This window comes from Macrobrachium nipponense, chromosome 11 (assembly GCF_015104395.2).
Source record: "Macrobrachium nipponense isolate FS-2020 chromosome 11, ASM1510439v2, whole genome shotgun sequence".
Taxonomy (NCBI): Eukaryota; Metazoa; Arthropoda; class Malacostraca; order Decapoda; family Palaemonidae; genus Macrobrachium; species Macrobrachium nipponense.
The window spans coordinates 93,948,494-93,970,993 of NC_061087.1; the positions used below are offsets into that span (position 1 = coordinate 93,948,494).

The 22,500-nt window shown below is 36.5% G+C and overlaps 1 protein-coding gene across 3 annotated transcripts in view; it reads left to right on the forward strand.

Annotated features, from left to right (window-relative positions):
• LOC135207414 (membrane progestin receptor gamma-like) overlaps nucleotides 1-22,500 on the forward strand; it is a 60,509-nt gene that overhangs the window by 20,287 nt on the left and 17,722 nt on the right. Inside the window, exon 2 of one of the 3 annotated variants that reach the window (XM_064239144.1) lies at nucleotides 2,341-2,380. The exons of 1 other annotated variant lie outside the window; for it this stretch is intronic. The gene's annotated coding sequence lies outside the window, so the exon portion shown is untranslated. Of the gene's footprint in view, nucleotides 1-2,340; nucleotides 2,381-20,415; nucleotides 20,435-22,500 lie in introns of those variants that run through there. One more of the 3 variants, XM_064239160.1, reaches the window with a different exon arrangement.

A 22,500-nucleotide genomic window follows, 5' to 3' on the forward strand; every position in this document is an offset into this window, starting at 1 on the left:
TTGTTCTGATTTCTTTGTGGTTTGCGACCTGGATACGTTAATGAACTTTGTCTTCGAAGAATTCGTGTTGACCCCGCGCTGACCGAACTTGCCTTCAGGCAGCAGCTGTCATTTGTTACTCCTAAAGCTTTTCGCTAAATTTTCCTAAGGGAAGCGTTTCAGAATCTCTGCGGTTTCTTAATCATGTTCCCCTGGCTGTCGAAGGGGGGCCGGCGTGTAGGATGACGATCGCTTTTTCGTGCAACCTGATTAGACTTGGATAGAAGGACCACCATAGGTCTGTCCTCCGAAATAATGGAACGAGTGCATGCAAGATCAAGTAAAGTAAAAGTGGTCATGTGCGCACAGAAAGAACCAAGAGGCGAAAAACAACCTTTTCAAGCTTAATTAATAAAGTAATGCTGGTACAAAATACTAACGTAGGTACTTCAAAAATTACTTGACTGTAATTTTGGATTAAAGTCCATCATGTGTATACACACACACACACACACACATATTTTATATAATTATACATCATACATACATACATATATATATATATATATATATATATATATATATATATATATGTATGTATGTATGTATGATATATAATTATATAAAACTATGCAGACGTGAAAATGTTCACAATAGGAGTTGATTAGACCATATGAATGTTATTATAAATAAGTCGATGAAAACTTAACACGGGTGAATGCCCAGTCCTCTTTTGAGGTAACCTTAGAAATTTTAAACAAGCTTTCACCAGACAGGTTTTGAAGAATATCCACTATCTGCAAACAAGCTTTTTTTTATGATAATTACTGTATTTGTAAACAAGAGGTTTCTTTTTATATAAACCAACGGAATTGGATTTGATAAAAATAACCGTGCTCTAGATGTGACCCGTATATATACATACACAGGACACCTGTGCTTAGAGTTATGTATAATGGGAAGAACTGATGTGTAGATTCCGAAGTGGCAGCTAAGGATTTAAAACGAGAGGGCGTATGATGCTGGATTATAGATTATTAGGGCAAACATGTTAAAATGTTTTGTGACCCGTGGCTATGAATCATGACTAGGGTAAAAAAGAAATAAAAGTCTGTGTACTATATAATCGCCTGTCAGTTTTATTTTTCTTTGTTACTTGCAGTGATTATAAGATTTTAAACTTGATATCAAGTAGAGCATTTTTAGTGATTTCTTCATGAATTTTTGTTTTGGCTTTAGTACCCAGACTTCGTAATAAAGTTTGTTTTGGCTTTAGTACCCAGACTTCGTAATAAAGTTTGTTTTGGCTTTAGTACCCAGACTTCGTAATAAAGTTTTACCTGTTGTGTGCTAGTCAGACTTTTTTTTTTTGTCTATTTACACTTATTTTTAGAGTTTGAACTGTCTTGCCTAATTGTAATTCTGACGCCATTGAACGGATAAGATTAATCAGGCAGCTGACGATCTGCGAAAAGGTTTGCCGCCGATGAGAACTTTTAGAATCGTTTGTGACAGGAGCCCGAAACGTTACTGTTGGCAGGAGGCTTGACTCTTTAGTGTCTGACAGGAAGCCAAATCTTGTTTACATGATGAAAGCCTAAATATATTCTGTCGTTGGAGGCTAAGTCTTCTCGTTGCTCTCATGGACATTCCAATGCTACGAGTCTCCCTCGAGTTTCGTTCTGTCAGCATTGGTGATTTGGTTTTCCTCGGAGTCTTAATGTCCTGAGCTGTCATTCGGTAACTCTCATCATATTTCTAAATTTAGAGCCCGGCTGGACGGGCGGGCAGGAGGAGAATGGGCGGGAGTTAACTCAGGAAGCTGGAAAAGAATTTATGCTCATCGGATATTTTTCAGGTCACCATCATCGGTCGCTTTCGATAAAAAATGTTCAGTTTTTGGGTTCCAATTTCTTTGAACACTCGAGTGCGGGTAGTGGGCTTTTAATGTGTTTGTGAATACATATATGTAAAGCCGTTCAGTCTGTAGAGTGTACGTAGGCTCGCAATGCTTGTAATTCATGTAAATCCTAATATAATTTATGGAAGCGCCTCAGTGCCGTGATCGGTTTGGTCTTGGGACTACCACCTCGGTGGCCGCGAGTTCAATTCTCGGACATTACACTGAGGGGCTGGAGACGTGTATTTCTAGTGATAGAAGTTCACTCCCGACCTGTTTTCGGAAGTCACAGAAAGCCGTTGGTCCCATTGCTGAATAACCACTGGTTCCATTCAGCGTAAAAACGCCATACAACAAAAAGTAACTTATGGTGTCACTCACTTTGGGCACTATATTTTTGTTTATTTATTATTATACGGACGGCAGCAATCCATTATTTTTAACAATTTTTTTCTTTCCAGGTTCTACTTCATTCTCGTCATCACGCGGAGCAAACCAACCGTAAGTTTAACCAGTGAGAGAAATGACTTGAAATTGCTCTGAAATGAGAAGGTTTTCGTTGGGAAATGGCATAAGAATGAAGTTGATTAGTCTTAAGATGAGGTAAAGCTTCGGGGAAAAGTAAATCTGATGTTAGCAGTTGATGCAGTGTTGATTGGTGATCCAAAGAACCCATGCTAAGACTGTTGAAAGAATTTGAAAATGTGAATAAAGGTTAAAGATGAAAGAAAAACTAAGTCAACATACAAGGAAGTGACAGGGTTTTGACACTGTTAAGGAGAGGAGAAACAGAAAGTGAACTTTGGTTCAAATCAGCTTATGTGACATTATGGAAGCCAGTGTTGGCATGCCACCTCGTTGGCCACGAGTTCGATTCTCGGGCGTTCCACTGAGGGGTGAGAGATGTGTATTTCTTGTGATAGAAGTTCACTCTCGACGTGGTTCGGAAGCCACGTAAAGCTGTTGGTCCCGTTGCTGAATAACCACTGGTTCCATGCAACGTCAAAACACCATTTAAACAAACAAACAAACAAATTATGGATGCCAGAAGGCGCAGAGGGGATTTTTATAATTTTGAATAGGGTTGAGGCGTCAGAATCTTGTAGATACTGATGAAGCAAGTACTACGGCAAGTTTTACTGTAGAGTGATTACCTGGGTAAGACACATATGAATGCACGAGTTATTTTGAATATATTTTAGAGTACTGTTCTTATTGAATTAGGGTGAAAGAAAAAAAGGAAACCTTGTTACATAACTTTTTTTTTATGTGGGAGATTGAAAGTGAAAAATTGAGTCACGTACTAACGGCAAAATAATTTAAAGCCGCAGAATAGTTTTGAGGTGGGTTAGGAATGCATATAGTATGCGAAATGATAACAAATTAATTATAAATAGAAGTTTTCGGAGGAAGGATGATAGTCAGGCCTGGAAAATGCTCGTCAGAACGCAAGGGCAATAAAGTAGGTGCTTCTGATTGGTCAGTGTCTCGGTAAACGTACAGAAAATGAATATTGAATGTATAGGAAATTGTTCCGTAAAAGAACAAGCCACTCTGCTGTGTCTGCTGTCTTTGTAAATCTAGAGATTCGAAATAAATTTCATTGCAATTTTCAGTTTATTGGTTGAGCGATTGTTCTGGTCAGTTCCAAGATGACTACCTTTAAAGACAAAGCTAAATTTTGTTTTCATGTCATATTCTAATTAGATTAACTGTATGTTCAATGAACAAGTTGATAAAACTAAATGCCACGGAATAGGAGCATAACATCTTTTTTACCCGCGAATAAGTACGTAAACCTCATTGCCTTTGAGCAGGAACATCAACCTTATTGCAAGTGAATAGGCATTTTACCTTTATGTGAATGAGCAAGCAAGCAAGCAAGCAAGCAAGCGCGCACACATTTACAGTATATGCATATTTCTCTCTTTATTTTATATATATATATATATATATATATATATAATAATATATATATATATATATATATATATATATATATATATATATATATATATATATATATATATATATATATATATATATATATATATATATATAATATATATTATATCTATATAAACATATATATATAATATATATATATATATATATATATATATATATATATATATATATAATATATACATATATATATATATATATATATATATATATATATATATATATTATATATATATATATATATATATATATATATATATATATATATATATATATATATATATATATATATATATATATATTTCGTAATGGGGAAAAAACCACCTTGAAGAGCAGTCGCATGACTGTCACTTGTGGTCATCAGCTCAGCAAAAGGTTAAATTTTTTTTTTATAAAAGATAACAGCTGGCTCTATTACTTAAGTGCGGTAATAGTGGGTAATGATAGAACTGACGTGTTTGTGGTTGTTTGATTTGAGCTCGTTGTTGCGAAAGCCATATTGTCTTATCATAGATGATGTATATTTACAAATATTTGAATATTACGTCAACAGTATCATTCGGATTTTGTCCTGTCAGTCAAATGCTTGGACGGTGTGCATGCAAACCAGCATGACATTAGTTTCTTTGAATCAGTTATTCATTGTGGTAAAGATTATCTCGATGTGGTTTTGGTATGAAAAAGGACAATTTCATAAACAAGGCTGCAAAGGTCAGCTGTTTTTTATATATATATACTCAGTTATATATTGACCCAAAGTTTATTGCTTTGCTCAACCACGCCTATTCTGTCATAGTTACCACCAGAAAAAAGACGACAGAGGTTTATTAAACTTGAGTTCAAACCGAATGTCTTGAAAGTTTCAATGCTGTATGCGAGGAAGTATTGATTGAAATGCCATTATTCCGCTAAGTGATCTGTCAATCTGTTGCGATGCAAAAAAAAAAAAAAAAAAAAAAAAAAACCATGCGCAAAACCGTTTCTTTCTAACAGTAGTTAAGAAAAATTCACATTCAGTAATTCTTGGAAGAAATGGAAAAGGAAGTAAAAGCTCTATATTAGATAGAAGCCATAATTTAAAAACTAATCAAAATATGACTTATGAATCATTCTTCCCTTTGTAAATTTATTGCCCACAGAAAATTGCTTTAGATCAAGACTGTAGTAAATAGTTAAACATATTGCTTTTCTCAGGATATTTCCTCGAATTCAAGTAAATCATCATATTTCAACCTTTACGGTGATGAGTCAACCTGCGCAATACTCTCTCTCTCTCTCTCTCTCTCTCTCTCTCTCTCTCTCTCTATCTATTCTAAAATACTTTCCACAAGTATGAGCCAGCATTGATCATTTTTGTATTGTCCCATTGTTTGGTGAAATCCAAGTTGAGAATAAGTTAGGAATACAGATGAATACTGTAGTCATAGTCTCTCCTAAACTGTTTCGTCTGTTGACTTCCTTCATATCTTTGTCAAATGCAAGGTTGCTGTTTTCTGTGCTGTTTATTATGGCAGCGTTGGTGTTGACTTAGGCGGCGGTGACAGGAGTTGGGTGGTTTCGGTTATAATCAGTTTTGTCGCTTCGCTCAGGTTCCGTCTGGTTCGAGTTGGGCAATGAGCGTTAACGATGGCATATTCTCCTTGTGTTATCTGTCATTAAGATGCATGAAGCCCCCTTTCCCATTTTCGCAGCTCTACCCCATTGGCTTTCATGCGAAAAGAAAGATGTTTATGTTTGTAGGCTGGCAGTGGGAAAAGACTTCAGTTAAACTCTTTATCGTCCAAAATCATTTATTTCTCAACTTATATTCATAACAAAAGACTGTGCGCATCTTGCTCTTCTCCCAGATATTCTCATGAATGTTGTAGTGTCAGCTCTTCATAAGACATTCACGTTGCTCTCGCTTGTCGATGAAATGTCGTCTTTTGCCGAATGTCGCATGACGCAACTCATGTGAGAAAGGACTTCGTTCACCGATAACTTTAGCGTGATTTCTTAAAGAAATGTGTACTGAGTGTACTCTACACAACAATTCGTAGGGGGCTAGTTCCGTCAGTGGACAACACGTGGTGTACGGTAGACATTTCTTAAGGTTCTTCGTAGCGTTCCATCGGCCTCCTGACTGCAATCCCTCTTATTTACGGTCTGACTTTCCACCCTCTCCTGACAGTTGTTTAGCAATGCAACTGCTTTGAGGTTTTCCTCCTGTTACACCTTTCATACCTCCTTTACTCACACTTTTAAAACCTTTTACTTTGAAATTCCCTTTCAGCGCTGAATTACCTCATAGGTCTTAACGCTTGGCCTTTGGCCTAAATTTTATATTGCGTTGCATTAATCATGACGGACGCATTATTAAAACGAAGCCTCTCATTGTTACAAGGTGCCAGACTTGGCCTGGAGAGAGAGAGAGAGAGTGCATGAAATAAGGATGAAGTTACGCTGCTTATACAATATTGTAAACGTTTACTGTGTGTGTGTGTGTGTTTGTATGTATGTATGTATGTATGTGTTTTGATAGGGAATCCTTGAAAATCACTCTTCGGTGACTGCTGTTCACCCTCTGTCAAGCTCGGAACAATTTCTCTTGCTTCCATTCTCCAAACCTACGTAGGTCCTTCAATATTGTGCAAGGGCGTATCGAGTTGAATTCTTATCCTTTTATTGTAATAAAAAAAAACCACCTTTCATAAGTAAAGTTTCTGTCGTCCCAGCTCTTAAATCAATTGTTGTCGAAGGTAAACTTAGCTGCTGCGAGCATTAAAATGATATGCTGTATCAAGTTCCTGAAGTGTGTGTGTGTTTTGTTGTTGCACATTGAAAGATTGCTGCTTGCCGTCGGTTTCTGGTACGCCCTTGGTCAAGATAGAATGTCATTAGGGTTCAATAGATCTTTGACTTTTTTATGCATTTAATCTGATAGTGTATGGAGAGCGACATTGCTGGTAATGTTGCCAAAGCGGCCGCCGTATATAACATTTCATTTCGGTCAATAGTAATCGAATTATTGATGACATCAACAATGCTTATGATACTCGGAGCGTTTTATTAACATATATATAAAAAGAAGTGCCATTCTCGCGCGTTACTGGCACTGTCAGGTCAATAAAACAGTTCGTGCAGAGTCAAGTCACAGATCAGTTAATTTTTAAAGAATCTGGTAATTCCAACACTTTTCATAAAGCATTTCATATGTTTAGGGAAAAAAAAAAAAAAAAAAAAAAAAAAAAAAAAAAAAAAAAAATATATATAGTATATATATATATATATATATATATATATATATATAGATATATAATATATATATATACTTATATATATATATATATAATCTAACAGTTTCACAAGAGAACCATTGTGTGCGATAAGAAAAGCGCTATCGGCTCAGAGATAAGGCTCAAGATAGCCTACTTCAGAAGTGGCACCGAAAAGGCTTCATTATGAATTCCGGTGAGAGGAGCCATGTCCCCCTCCCGAGATGATAAGGGCCACAAAGCCAGTCGTCGTAAAGAGAAAAAAACTGTGTGAGTATAAAGATTTCGTATTTGCATTCCGCAGTTACAGAATGTGAAAGATTGCTCGCGGGAAGTTAATGGTTTTTCTCTGTAGGACTTTTTCAAGAATGAACATATAATAGTTTATATACTATAACGGAGGTGAAGATGATAGTTTATATACTATAACGGAGGTGAAGATAATAGTTTATATACTATAACAGAGGTGTAAATAATAGTTTATATACTATAACGGAGGTGAAGAAAGCCGTAACGACTTTAGAATATCGCGGTAATACCGTAGGAGTAATATTGCAGTTCAGGAATATTTAGAAGATTTAATATTTACAGTTCGGGAATATTCAGAATAGAAATAACATTACAGTTTGGGAATATTTAGAATAGAAATAACATTACAGTTTGGGAATATTTAGAATAGAAATAACATTACAGTTTGGGAATATTTAGAATAGAAATAACATTACAGTTTGGGAATATTTAGAACGATAGGTCCAGGTCATAGTGGGCGAAACATTAACCCAGTTGAAAAAAATACTCGATAATAATGATACTATTAATAATTATTATTATTCAGAAGATTATTATATTATTCAAAACATGAACCCTATTCATATGGAAAAAAAAAAAAAACCCACAGAGTCCACTCACTTGAAATTCAAGCTTCCAAAGAATATGGGCTTCATTAGAATGAAGTAACAGAAGGCAGTTGGAAATGCAGAAAGAAGAGATCAGTTACCAGAAAAGAAAAATCAAATAACAGATCATGAAATATATAGATAAAAATGGAGGTACATTATTAAAATATATTGTATTTGAACCGCAGAAATATTAGTTTGGGAATATATTTAGAAAGATGGGACAACGTCATACTCATATTGGGTGAAACAAATTTAAAATTTATTATTATTATTATTATTATTATTATTATTATTATTATTATTATTATTATTATTATTATTATTATTATTATTATTATTTAGGTGATAAACTCTCTTCATATGGAACAAGCCAACGACAATGACTTAAAATTCAAGGCGCCAAGGAACTTTATGTTCATCTGGAAGAATTTACAATTGCCTCCAGTGCCGTAAAACTTTTAAAAACCTCCTCGTCCACTCCGTGCGCAACATTTTGTGTGATTGACGAGATTGCCGGGATCAAATCCATTTTCGCGTGCTAGGGGAGTAAGCCTACAAACTAATTTGTTGTTGTTCTTGTTGGGGGTAGGAAACCCTATGGAAAAGCCTAAAAAGGCCTGAATAAGGTTTTTCGCTTAGAGTTAAAGATACAAGAATTATAGGACAGGGTATTTATGCTTTATTTATTAGAATCCAAGTGTAAGAAATAAATGTGCGTGTTAAACCCTACAGAACAAATATTTCTAATAAAATATAGCTTATTTATTTTCATTTTCGTTGGTGAAATTATGCTGTATGTGACCGTAGATTTTAGCAAACGCCCCGAGTAAGCTGGAGGTCGGATCACGCCTTGTTCAAGTTCTTCGTCCTAGTCACGAGCATCTTAGTGGCGTGGTCGGTATGGTCTTGATCTGCTACCTCGGTGGCTGCGAGTTCAATTCCCGGGCACTCCATTGAGGGGTCAGTGATGTGCATTTCTGGTGATAGAAGTTCACTCTTGACGTGGTTCGGAAGTCACGTAAAGCCGTTGGTCCCGTTGCTGAATAACCACTGGTTCCATGCATCGTAAAAACACCTTGCAAACAAACAAACAAACTATTTAAAGGCTCTGGAACCTTATTACTTCTCAAGGTTCGTCTCTCCTTCTCTTCCGCATTTGGTAACGGGGTAATAGTGCCATCAGTGCACCTCATGCGGTTCACCGTAGGCGTTACTTAAGCTTCTTTCATTCCTTTTACTGGACCTCTGTTCACATTCTCTTTCTGCCATCATATTTTCCACCCTCTCCTAACAGTTAATTCACAGTACAACTGCTTTGAGGTCTTCCTCCTGTAACACCTTTCAGACCTTTGTACTGTCAACTTCCGTTTCAGCACCGATTAACCTCATAGGCCCCAGTGCTTGGCCTTATGCCTGAATTTGATATTCTATTGTATAAGATCTTCATATCTTTTTCTGTGTTTTTTATTGAACAAAATATTACCTGATATTTTTTCTTTTCTGTCCTTGATTCACAGCAGTCAAGTAGGAAATTTCCACCCCTTCGCAACCTGCGTGTATCCTTCGTTTCCAATTTGGAGTCTTGTTTCTGTCATTCCATCTTGGGTAACTTGATCTCTTCTCCCCGTGCGTTATTGCTGAAGCTGGTCGGATTATCGTGAAATGGCTTCCTTCATCTCGTCCTTCACGTCTTTGTTTCTTTTTAAACTACTTTTAACCTTTTATCTCTTTTACCCTTTATCTCTTCCCTTACATCTTTTACTATCAGCCATTTAACTCTTTCTTTATTTATCTCGCATCTCTTTGTTGCTTCCATCTGCCTTTTTGTGTCATCCATTTTACCCATTTTCTCTCAGTTCCATCTTTTCCTCTCACATCTCTCTGTTTCTTCCATCCGGCTTTTAGTATCTTCCCCTTTTACTTAAAAAAAAAATCGTCCGCATTTCATCTGTCATTAGCTATTTAGGGGTAGGCCTAGAGCAAAAGAGGCCGTGCCAGCAGAAGTCTGGCTTAATGCAAGACCAACGAACTCCTTACTGGTCCTATTTCTGAAGCTTCAGTTGCTCCTCGGAAGTCTACTTTGGCCGCCCTGAAATACTATCTGATTCCCACGGAGTTTTATATATCTGTGGCAGTACTTTTTTTTTTTTTTAATCTCAGAGATCCCGTAGCGTTTATGACTGCCGTCCCATACAGTATTGCTGGTAACGCTGCTATTTCCCTTTATGTTGGTGTTTTTGTTTTTATGTTTGTCAGTGACACACTTGTGTCATTCGCTGCTTTGATGTCTGGAACGTAATGCTCTTTATTGTCGTTGCTATCTCTCTGATAATGTGATGCCCTCAGTCTCTTCTGGCTTTCTCTTGGCACTGTAGGGTTTATATATTAATTTTGTCTTGTATTTTTAACCTAATGTCCTGATTTATTATGTGGTAGTACTTCAAATTATCTTATGGATTTTAAATATCTGCAGTGGTTATCAGTAAAATTATTGTTTGGATTTCTAAGTATCTGCTGGGATTATAAGCCTATCAATTTCGTAGCTCAGTGTACTTATTTTTATTGTTTCCCTCAAACCAGTTTCTTTACAGAGAAAAAATTATGGTAGTCATCAACGAGTATAAAATATACCCAATTAAGAGAGATACGCGACTAAATTTAACTTACGATGAGCATATAGAAAGAAAAAAATAAGGAGTAACGATCGTTACATAGCAGTTTAAACTCGAATATGTAGACGTAGCAAGTTGTTCTTCAAGTGTAGATGGCGATGCCGTGGGGGGACTATATCACACTCCACACTCTTGTTTCGCTAGGTCTATTTCGGTTGCCAAGAGGAAGTTGATGTGGGTGCCTCGGCCTAAACCAGTATATGAGAGAGAGAGAGAGAGAGAGAGAGAGAGAGAAACCGACGACCTAGGTGGAATTGTCTTGGCTCAAATATCAACTGGTTTTCAAAGGAAGAAGACTTCTGGCCATTTTTGGTGCACAAGGTCGAGGTATGATACATGATCAACACAAGTGTCATTGTTAACGTATCTTGTTCTTCACGTGTTTTTCCACTATACTGACTATGCCTCGTGCTTCTCTCTCTCTCTCTCTCTCTCTCTCTCTTCTCTCTCTCTCTCTCTCAGAGTGGATACAGACTGACTACATTAAGAACTCATAAATTAACCTAGTCACGACTGGATGCATTTTTTTTTTTTTTTTTTTTTTTTTTTTTTAGCTGGGCCGTCTGATTTTTAGGTGAGGAAGGGATGTGGCAAGAATAACTACCGCTTTTCTACGGGCTGCTGTATGAGCAAGAGCCCGTCCTGGCATAAGGCCAGCTTAATCAAAAGCAACACCACTACCGCAGTCCTCCCTTTGGTTCTTATAGGCTTACCTAGACTTACTTCCTTCCAGCTACGTATTTTTATGACTGACAGAAAGTGCCACTACCGGTTAGGTCATGCCTGGTCACTGTAGTAAAGAAGGTGATGAATTGGAAAGTATAGCGGTAAAGTCTAGATCAGCATGGACTTGGAACGTGTTGATGAATATTATCAGGAGTAGTTTGTCTACTTGGAAATCGAACTCCACGAACTCTTCTGCCGACTGTGTGTGTGTGTGTGTGGGGGGGGGGGGGGGGGCAATTTTTTTCCAAAGAGGATAATTTTTTTCAAAAGAGGAAGTCCTAAAATTTTTTGGCTTGCCAGTTCCCCCCGCCCCCTTTTGTTTAATGTTTATTGCCAAACACTGGATCTTCTCTGCCGAACTATGGTAGTATTCATAGACTTGATGAATCAGACAAGGTTAATGACCTTTCGAACAAATGAATTGTTGACGAACAAATGTTCTCGATTTGAGTCTGTGACCAACAAACTTTTTATATTTGTATTTTCGTAAAGGTACCGGTCGCTACCGTCGGCATTGTATATAATATAGGAACAATGTGTTACTGTTTTCCTTTTCGTGGTACAAGAGGATATTGTGGAAAAATGTCCTTCCTCTCACTTCAACATTTTAATAATTTTCTTTTGATGATAGTGCAGTGATTAGCAGCGAAATCTCCTTTGGGTCGACACTTGTCCCTTGATAAATGATATCGTCCTGTTTCAGTATATTGCAAGTCTTGTTATGCGTGTAAGAGTTGGCCCTTGAACTTTTACGAACTCATCCAGTGCACTGTGTAGGGATACTTAAGGTTCTCTGCAACGTCCCTTTGGCCCTGTAGCTGTAACCCATTTCTTTCCTTTCACTGTACCTCCGTTCATATTCTCTTCCTTCCATCTCACACTAGAGTCATAGTGCAACTGTGAGGTTTTACTCCTGTCACACCTTTCAAACCTCCTACTGTTTCCCTTTCAGCGCTGAATGACCTCGTGTGTCCCAGCGCCTGGCTATTGGCCTAAATTCTAGATTCTTTCTGTATAACTTACGAACTTCTGAAGGAGTAGCGCTCTTGTGCCATTCAGCTATTGAATATATTGAATATAATATAATTAATAGGGTTGCTGGTTAGGTATTATAGGTAGGTGTTTACAAAAATGAAACTGACCACATACTCAATGTCATGTCCTTGGAAAGAATTGAATATATAGAATTTAGGCCAAAGGCCAAGCACTGGGACCTGTAAAGTCATTCAGCGCTGAAAAGGAAATTGACAGTAAAAGGTTTGAAAGGTGTAACAGGAGGAAAACTTCAAAGCAGTTGCACTTTGAATAAAGTGTTAGGAGAGGGTGGAAAGTAAGATGGAAGAAAGAGAATATGAACGAAGGTACAGTAAAATGAATGGAAGTAGTTGCAGCTAGGGGCCGAAGGGACGCTGCAAAGAACCGTAAGTAATGCCTACATTACACCGAATGAGGTGCACTGACGGCACTACCATGGCATACATGCAGTGAACGTTCAACTCTGTCTCCATATTTGTGAAAATTCTGCTCTCTTACTATAGAAAGTGATGTTAAGCGAATTGCAGTTGTTCTGTCTATCCTTCCTTTCTCGTCCTGATAATGACGAGGAGTCAACTTCTGTCTACAGAAGTGTTATTGATAAAAGTGCTTCTAGTTAGTCAGGTGTTTGAAGATTATATATTAGCTTGAGGATTTCCATATACATACATACATACATGAATAAATCTTCTGTATATATTTGTCCGGTTGAGCTCTCATTATATTAAGATATACTTAGTATTCTAGTCAGTCTGGCCTTGAGACTGAAACATAATACGTACGGTACAATTACGTATGTTCAGCACAGTATTAATCTTTAATTCGGGATTACTCTCTCTCTCTCTCTCTCTCTCTCTCTCTCTCTCTCTCTCTCTCTCTCTCATAATTACAAGAGGAAATATTACTCTGTCCCGTAGATGGGGTTTTGGGGGCAGGATTAGTGCCGTCAGTCCACCTCATGCAGTGCACTGTAGGCATTACTGAAGGTTCCTTGCGGCGTCCCTTCGGCCCCTAGCTGCAACCCTTTTCGTTCCTTTAGCTATACCTCCGTTCATATTCTATTGCTTCCCTTGACTTTCCACCTCTCTCCTAACAATTGTTTCGTAGTGCAACTGCTTTGAGGTTTTCCTTCCCGTTGCACCTTTCAAACCTTTTTACTGTCAGTTTCGCATCAGCGTTGAAGCACCTCATAGGTCCCACCGCTTGGTCTCTGGCCCAAATTTTATATACCTCTTTTACTCTCTCAGTAATACTGTGCGTCCCTTGTAGACGTCAAATTGGAATCTCCTTTGTACAGGCAGCTGGTGAACTCGGAGTTTGCTGCGCAGTTTCACATGACTTGTGAAACGGCTTCAGAATTAATTTCTTCGAAACTTTGGCGTCTTGCTTATTTTATGAATACTGTCATTTGTACTCCAGAGGTGTCGCTTGAACAAAGTCGAGTTTTTGCATGGTCACGTTTCTTACCATCGCATCCTATAAATTTCAAGATATTCTGTGACCTTCCTACCATCGCCTACTCCTTAGGATAACCAGTTGGAGGCTGTTCTTTGTTCATCTATTGCACTCGCATTCTCAGACGTGGAATTCATCTCATTAGAAATAAGTGAGGCAAGTCCATTGTTATTCTCGTTGAGAAAGATGGGCTTAATCGTGCATTCTTAACACAGAATGCTGTTTAGTCTAATCCCATTTTTAACACAGGATGCTGGTCAGTCCGGATTAGACGCGTCTAATCCAATTCCAGAATAAAGTGTTGAAACTCTTAACTCGTAACCCAGTTTGTTTTATGAAACCATTTTCTCTCTCTCTCTCTCTCTCTCTCTCTCTCTCTCTCTCTCTCTCTCTCTCTGAAAATCTTGTAATAACGTATAATTAACAATTACAAAACATGAAATCCTCTTTGTGTGCGTAATATCGAGGAAAAAAAATAATTCCATTTACAGTTCTCTTATGTTGAACATCATTCTTAAACTACCGCTGGTTGCGTTAGCTATTGATATCAGTCTGGTGCTGGTGCTTCCTTTGGATTTCCTTCTTTTTTTTGGGGTTGCGACTTGTAATAGGAAACAGAGTTTATGATGTTTTTTATTTACTTGCTCTTCTTGAGAGAACACACTTCCTTGATACGTAGAATTCATTTGAAAACTTGCTTGTAAGCACAAAGACTGAGATGGTCTCTTATGAAATGTGAAATTGGGATTTTTATGACGAAAACTACTTTTGTCGTTTGTTTATAATTTGCAAGAGTCTTTCGGGCTTTTGTGTGAGCACCAATGAACTACAAGATAGACTTAGATAGGGCTTCGCCGCCACTCCTTGAGGTGACTTAACACCGTCTTCCTGAGAGGAAGTACGAACTTTAAGACCTCCTAATAGTACAGGCGGCCAACAAAGAATTGGCGTAGTTTCTTAATTCATTGTTCGTTATGGAAATATTGCCATATGCAGGTGCCAGAATATTTACTTAACAATAAATAAAATTCCTCAAAGGTGCTATACTTGAAATAAATGACATTTGTGAAACTGTAGTAGACTTATTCAAACGTATGAAAGATAATTATTTTGCAAAGTAAGGAAAATATATACCGATGGGTCCACCGTCCACGATTTCTAATTTTATTTTCAACTCTAGCTTCGTAACAGCATTCCGAAGATTTTGAAGTTGGCTTGCTGCCGCTCGAGTCTTGACTAACATATCGTACTGCACTGAAGTGTTGTCATTTCGTCTCCTACAGCCGATAAATACATCAAGGCGTTAACATTCTTTGAAAACGATGTTTAGTTAAACTAATTTTGTCCTTTGATCAATAAAATAATTTGCATGACACGTTTAGTGGGCCTAAATTGGACTTCTGATTTTCCCCACATGATAAGCCTAGGTCTATTTTCAGCAGCATACTCTCTCTGGATACGTAATATTAATGAATATTTAAATCGATATATATAGATATATATATATATATATATATATATATATATATATATATAAATCTGCTTTATTTGACTATTCCCGTTATTCTTGTTTTATTAGCCATGTTCGCCTTTCTTCTTATCCTTTTAATAATTGCTTAACATAATGAACTCAGACCTAGCTATTCAAAGTCAAAAAGCAATTATAAAAAAATCAAACGAATATAATTCTTTCTTATTTTTATCGAATTCCTTGCATATCATCCTGTCTTTCATTTTGGACACCTGGAAAGCTGTGGGAGTCAAAATGACGAATACATTAAGAAAGGCTTACTCCTTCCTTAAAGCTTTTCTTAGGTTGATCTTTCTGTAGCTATTCATTTCTTTTAAATAGAAATTAATTCAAATTAGTTCACATGTATAACTACTAGACCTACTTACATAAGCATATTATAAGCAGCTGAAAGAATAAGAAATAGGAAAGGTGACGTTCTCGTTTAAGTCTATTTCATGTTTTTTTTTGTTTTTTTTTTGTTTTTTTCTCTCAAGAAAAACTACTGCTTTTAATATAGGGTTGCTCTTTGACGGCTACAGGGTGTAACACGAGGGTATGCACACATTTTGTGGAATGAAACGATAAAGTTTCTTTGAACAGAAAATGTTTTACAAACATGTATTTTAAGGCGTCCGTTGTCGGTGCGGGGAATTTTAAAATAACCGTTATCATTAGTGATGCTTTCACGAGGTGGAGTTCGTAGTGAGAAGTCGGATCTAGTCGCTGAGATGTAGAAGAGAGCGGAGCGGAGGTGGCTTATAGGAGTGATGGGAAGGATTAGGCCGATGTTAGTAAAGTATCTCCCAATAAAATGTATTCTTTAGGTTTTGAAGAAAAAAATGCATGCATCATTGAAACCGTTTCCCTCCCCTATCCGTGGTATTCACTGGCCACCGATTAAAAAAAAACGAAAAAAAGGTAAGCCTAAACTGAAATCTCCTCATGCCACATCAAAAGATAAGTTTACTTATTCATTAGACAACTATCAGACTTCAAGTGTAGATTTAAAAATCTCTTCCTCTCCATCTAAAGTATCATCAGACACCAGTCATAAGCGTAGAGCTAGTTATGATCCCTGGTTCAGCAATGTCGTGACGAGGCACTAGAATTCAAAGTTCACAAATGAATGTTGCTCAGCAACATTTTCACTACTGTATTGTCTTGCTCTCATGTGGTGCTTCGAGGTATTCCACCTCTAGGCCCATGTTCTAAACTTTGCCGTCCTTTAAAACAATTTTATTCATACATGTATGATTCTCCGGTTTATTAAGCTTTCTTGATATCTCTTCTACAGAAACTTGCACCGAATGCAGTGCAATAATTCTCTCGCTCATCGAAGGATGTTTCTTCAGACCGATATTAAATGACACATTGACATTAGATACCCGTGCACATAACATCAAAAGCAATAGAGTAAGGTCACCTAGTTCACATTGTTAAGATATCGGTTTTTTTTTTCTTTTTGTTTTTAAATTTGATAGCATTTGTGAGATTCCAATGTTTTCTGTAAAATTTAACAAATGGAATAGTTCAACTACCTTCAACTTAATATTGAAATGATAATTTAAGGACTATGTTTATGCGATACTACTAGTGATAGGTGTCTCCTATCTATTTGGTAATGCATATCTATGGTTGTGATATGACGTTTTTATCACTTCGTTTCGTTCACGTCAATTTTGCTATATGGAAAATAGTTTTACACAATAACATCAACATAATGTTCTAAAGATATCATTGTGACTGTTTTTAATGTCATTACACATGATTTCATCCATCTTTGAAAAGAAAAATAGATAAATAAGGCATGAATCGTGCGTCAGGCAGGTGAACGAAAAATTATGAAACTGCCACGAGTTTTTTGGCCGCACAGTACATAGAGTAACGATAAGGGTTATCGTCCACTGATAGCCGGCTTGTCATGCATTGTTCGAAATGGAGAGTCAAGGTCAATCGTTAGATTATGATGTATTCGTGACTGATAAGGACGACAAGGGACTCGCCCCATTGTGAAAGTACGGTCCTGATAAGAATAATCATCTCCGATAAAAATGGATTGCTTCTGTATCGCTGATATATAATAAGATTTTTTTTTGTCCTTATCTTTTTGTTTGTCATATTTCTGCATTTGTTGCTGGGGAAGATTGCTTATCAAAGCAACAATCCTTTTGACTTGTATGTCTATGAATGAGTCCAGATTTGAATTATTATAATATAATAATAGAAGTTTGATAATGATTTCAGCAGCTATTTTTTTCCGAATAATAATAATAATAATAATGATAATAATAATAATAATAATAATAATAATAATAATAATATTGATGATGATGGTGATGATAAAAATAATAATAATGATAATGATTTCAGCAGCGTATTTTGATATTTCCCAAACTATGCACCAAGGACTTAAGAATTTAAATTTTTTTTATAAATGATGATGATGAATGTAATACCTTGACGTAGGACTAATATATATATATATATATATATATATATATATATATATATATATATAATATATATATATGATATATATAATATATATATATATATATATATATATATATATATATATATATATAAAAATGTAAAGCCAACTCCTCCACACACACACAAAAAAAAAATCCACAGTAAATTTAGAGTTAACAGTTCCGGTCGCATTTCTTGATTTGTACGACTGACCAAATATATTTTTAATAAATGTTCAACCTTGATCCTGGTAAATTGAATTCGTAATTGATCATAAAATGGCCTTCTCTGCCAGCGACGTTTTAAGAGGGAACATTTTATTGAGCGCTGAATCTCCTCCACGTCTCTGCTGAGCTGATGTGGTTGGGCCCAATACGGTCGTTATATATTTATAACCAGAATTAAGAGAAGTGAATGCTGTGGTAGCTTCCAGTTTTACGACTATAACTTGTGTTTTATATCTGTTAGGAAAGCTCTGAAGGTATTTATGACTAGCCTGTATGTTGTTTTACGCATTAAAACCTAAGCAAAGTTTAGTCCGTATTATTTGATAAAGTTTTAAGTGTGTGTTGATTCGCCTGTGTTATTTTATTCATTTTGATATACTTTAAGTAAAAAGTCGTTATTCAGGAGACAGTAAAAATTCCGCATTTTTACTTTTTGTTATTATTGTCGTTTGCTGTTTTTTTTCCAGACGATTTTTGTTAGATCAGCAGTTTTCATGCTTTGATGATGATGATATAATGCTGTTTTTTTCAAGTTCACTGGTGTGTATGGTTGGTAGACTCCCTTAATGCAACCAAGAGCCATAGTGCCTGGTCTTTTAGTACTGTGTACCGTGAAGCAATTTTTTTCGGGATTTGGAGGACGCATTGCCATTGTTATAGATATCCTTTGTGGTTTTATTTGCAAACTTTCCATTTTAGACATTTTTATATCTAAAGTATTCTGTTGCGCTCAACTAGTGCGTGTAGTTTTGTGTCAGTAATATACACCGAAAGTAAGTTGAGAGAGAAAGTAGGCTGTAAGAAGCGAGTAACTCTTTTTAAAGGCTAATCTGATACATGTGTGTGTGTGTTAGGCTGCATATTGTCAAAGTGGTTTGATCGGGATCTCTTTCCCAAGTCATTCGCCAAGAGTGAAAGGCCTTTCGTTGATTACGAATTCTGCAGTGTTAAAAATGACGCAAGTCTCCTTCCCAAGATCTCCGACAACTCCACAACTGCAGAAACTGTTGTAGTGTGACTGCAGCGGAAGCGATTCCAATCCTAGTGAGTAATATCCTGTGTTTTTGAACTCGGTAAATACAGAGAATTCAGTTTTAAATCGAATTCTTTTTTTCTTCCTTCCTACGTTGTCACGGTATCTGTAACGTATATGATAACTAATGCGTTTCTTCGTTATATGTACTGTTGAGATGATTTACCTCTGTCTAAGAGAATAATTGGTTTAATTAGGTTACGTTTGCCGCGCACATATGCGTGGCCACGCCCATCTCTGTTACGTGCATGTAGATAGTAGGTTAGTGTGTATCTGAGAATCGGTGTTCTGTATTACTGTGGTGTTCTAAAGAAGATAACTTTTTTTTTTTTTGTATTTGAATGGTTGTCGTTATTATCTAAGTTTGGAAAAAAATGCTGCTGAAGTGGAAGTTTTATCGGTGCTAAAAGATAGTTCAGCAGAAGGCTCTTAAGTGTCAGTTCTCTTTTGATTTATGCTTAATTTTGTCCTCATATTTAACACCATATTTAGTTTTCCAGATTCATTTGGACCGTATTTAACTCTTAGATTTTTTTTATATATATTTTAAGTAATGCGCTTTTGCAGCAATTAAATCGTTTGTCGATTGCATTAGAAACGTCTTCAGAGGAAGATATCCTCAGCATCAATGCGCATCTTGCCCACTGGTTCTTTAAGTTTGCTGAAAAAATGGCCGTCTCTTCTTATATCTTCAGTATCCTGGTAATAGGAAAAGGCCAGCAGACTCCCCCGTGGATATCACGTGACTCCTTTTCTTTTTGTTGACATTTGCGTTGGCACCGCTCAGGATTGCTGTGGAATCCTGCCAAGAGTTCAGTGTATCAGCTACGGGTCAAGTGTGCAACAGAACGCGACGTAATCATTTGCCAACAGACGTCGACCAGTTTTCCATAGTGCACTCAGTAGTACACTGTCTTTCTCTCTCTCGGTCAGTTGCTGCTAGGACGACGATCAAGTCGAACAATTTAACGGAAACGTTAAAACTGCGAAGAACTTCTTTTGAGAGTGATTGTTATTCGTCTCACGTCCGTGCAAAAAGATAACCGGACCATATATATATATATATATATATATATATATATATATATATATATATATATATATCTATCTATCTATCTATCTATCTATCTATCTATCTATCTATCTATCTATCTATCTATCTTCGGCTCCCTCCAAAACTGGCGCCATATTTTGCCATTACACCAGCCTGTCAAGGAGACTGACTGTCTGGCTGGCTGGAGGCATCCGACTTCCTTCCTTCTGTGGCCGGACGGAAGCGTTGTATGGCAGTATGGCATCATAGGGTGTGTTTGATATTTTTTTCCCTTCTTATTCTTATTTTGATTAAAGTCTGTTTTGCCGTCTCAGTAAGTGTGCGTTGTAGGCGCGTGACGTCATTTCCTAATTCCGTAAGCCGTATTTATTGTATTTCTTGATTGTGAAGGATATAACATTCTCTCTTTTTTTTTTTTTTTTTTTTTTTTTTTTTTTTTTTTTTTTTTTTTTTTTTTTTTTTGTTTTTTTTTTTTTTTTTTTTTTTTTTTTTTTTTTTTTTTTTACCTTTTATTAGAAAAATATCAGTCATTACATAGTACGTAGGATATTTACAAAAAATGGAATAAAATTAAATATATTACAAAATTATTATAAAATTACTATACATACCAATATTTACAATTACTATTGGTTAGGAATTAGACATCAAATCAATGTATTTTTTGCTGAATAGATTTTCAATTTTTTCTTTAATTAAATTTCTTAGCAACCACCTGTCATAAGTCAGTTTACTTTTAAATGAGGCGCACGTTTCTTCTTTTGTTATTTGTTTTTCTTACTAATCCAGACTGCATATATATATATATATATATATTATATATATAATATATATATATATATATATATATGATATATATATATATATATATATCCAAGGATAATTATTATAGCACTCTTCTGGACTTTTTTAGTATTATATTTAAAATTGAACTTGATGGTATTCAAGAATTTATCCCTATTGATTTAACATTCTTTAGAGAACAGTAGACTATGGGTTGGGTAACTTGGTTATACAGTCCGAACATTCTAAGTGAAAGTCTCGGTTATGTTTGAAAAAATGTCAGTATTTTTCATTTATTATTATTAGTATTATTGTGTTGTTGTTGTTAGTTTTACTTCTGAATAGGAATTTTGTATTTCCTAATACTTAAAACAGTAAATGTCCTTTACTCAGTGTCAATCACTTACTCGACTGATCCCTAGTAAGATATTTTAAGGAAAGCTGACCTCTCTCTCTCTCTCTCTCTCTCTCTCTCTCTCTCTCTCTCTCTCTGACTTCATTACAATGCGTGTGCACGGCTATCCGTACGAGTGCAATTGATCAGGACGATCTTTTAGCAGCCAGAAATTATGGTTTCGATTCCAAAGTGAGTAAACTCATCGGGCAAGTTGAAGTAAATCTTTTCCGTAGTTGTGTCATGTACCTGGTAGTTGGTTGTATGTGGTAGGTAGGGAAAAGCTTCAGCTAAGAGTACGTTTGACGGACCGAAAGGCTGTCGCCTTTTGCAGCCACCCTGTGTGTGTGTGTGTTTGTGTGTTTGAGAGAGAGAGAGAGAGAGAGAGAGAGAGAGAGAGAGAGAGAGAGATACTGTTAAAGTAAATTAAATTAATTTAATTTTTAAATGGATTGTCTTAACTCAGAGAGAGAGAGAGAATACTTGGTGTCTGGTATTTCTCTTTCCCCATCCACCCATTCCCACACTCCCCAACCCATCTTCGACCAACAACAATTTTTCTTGTTTGGTTTTTATGAATGAATGAATTGTATGTTAGATCGGTTGTGCGACAGTGACTTTTTTTAAAGATATATATGCGCTGAATGGCCCCTCGGCTCCGGCGCTTGGCTGTGCCAAAAATTTTATAATCTAATCTAAACAACAATTTACCAATAACAAGGTACATAATCCATTGCTTAGACCTTAGTTTAGTTCTGCAGAGGCATGCTGGCTTTTTGGGAACGCTTTTGCGATCGAACGCTGACGGTTGAGCAATAGTAATGGTTATTCGGTCTGTGCACGGTCCGGGTAGGCCTATATCTAGACCGTGGGTCTAGGACCTGGTCGTACTACCACGTGTACTGAGAGAGAGAGAGAGAGAGAGAGTGAGTTAAGATCTCTTATGGCTAGGTGTCCGTTGTTTGTTTACAGATGTCGAGTGACGCAACCCCTTCGTCTCCGGCGATAAACCTCCCCGTGGAGGTTACGTAAAGATTGCTGTGCGTAGCGTACCAAGGTCCCTTGTCCGTACTCGCTTGGTTTGGTTCCACTTGACAACGCCGCGGGGGAGTGTGAGTGAGTGAGTGAGTGAGTGAATG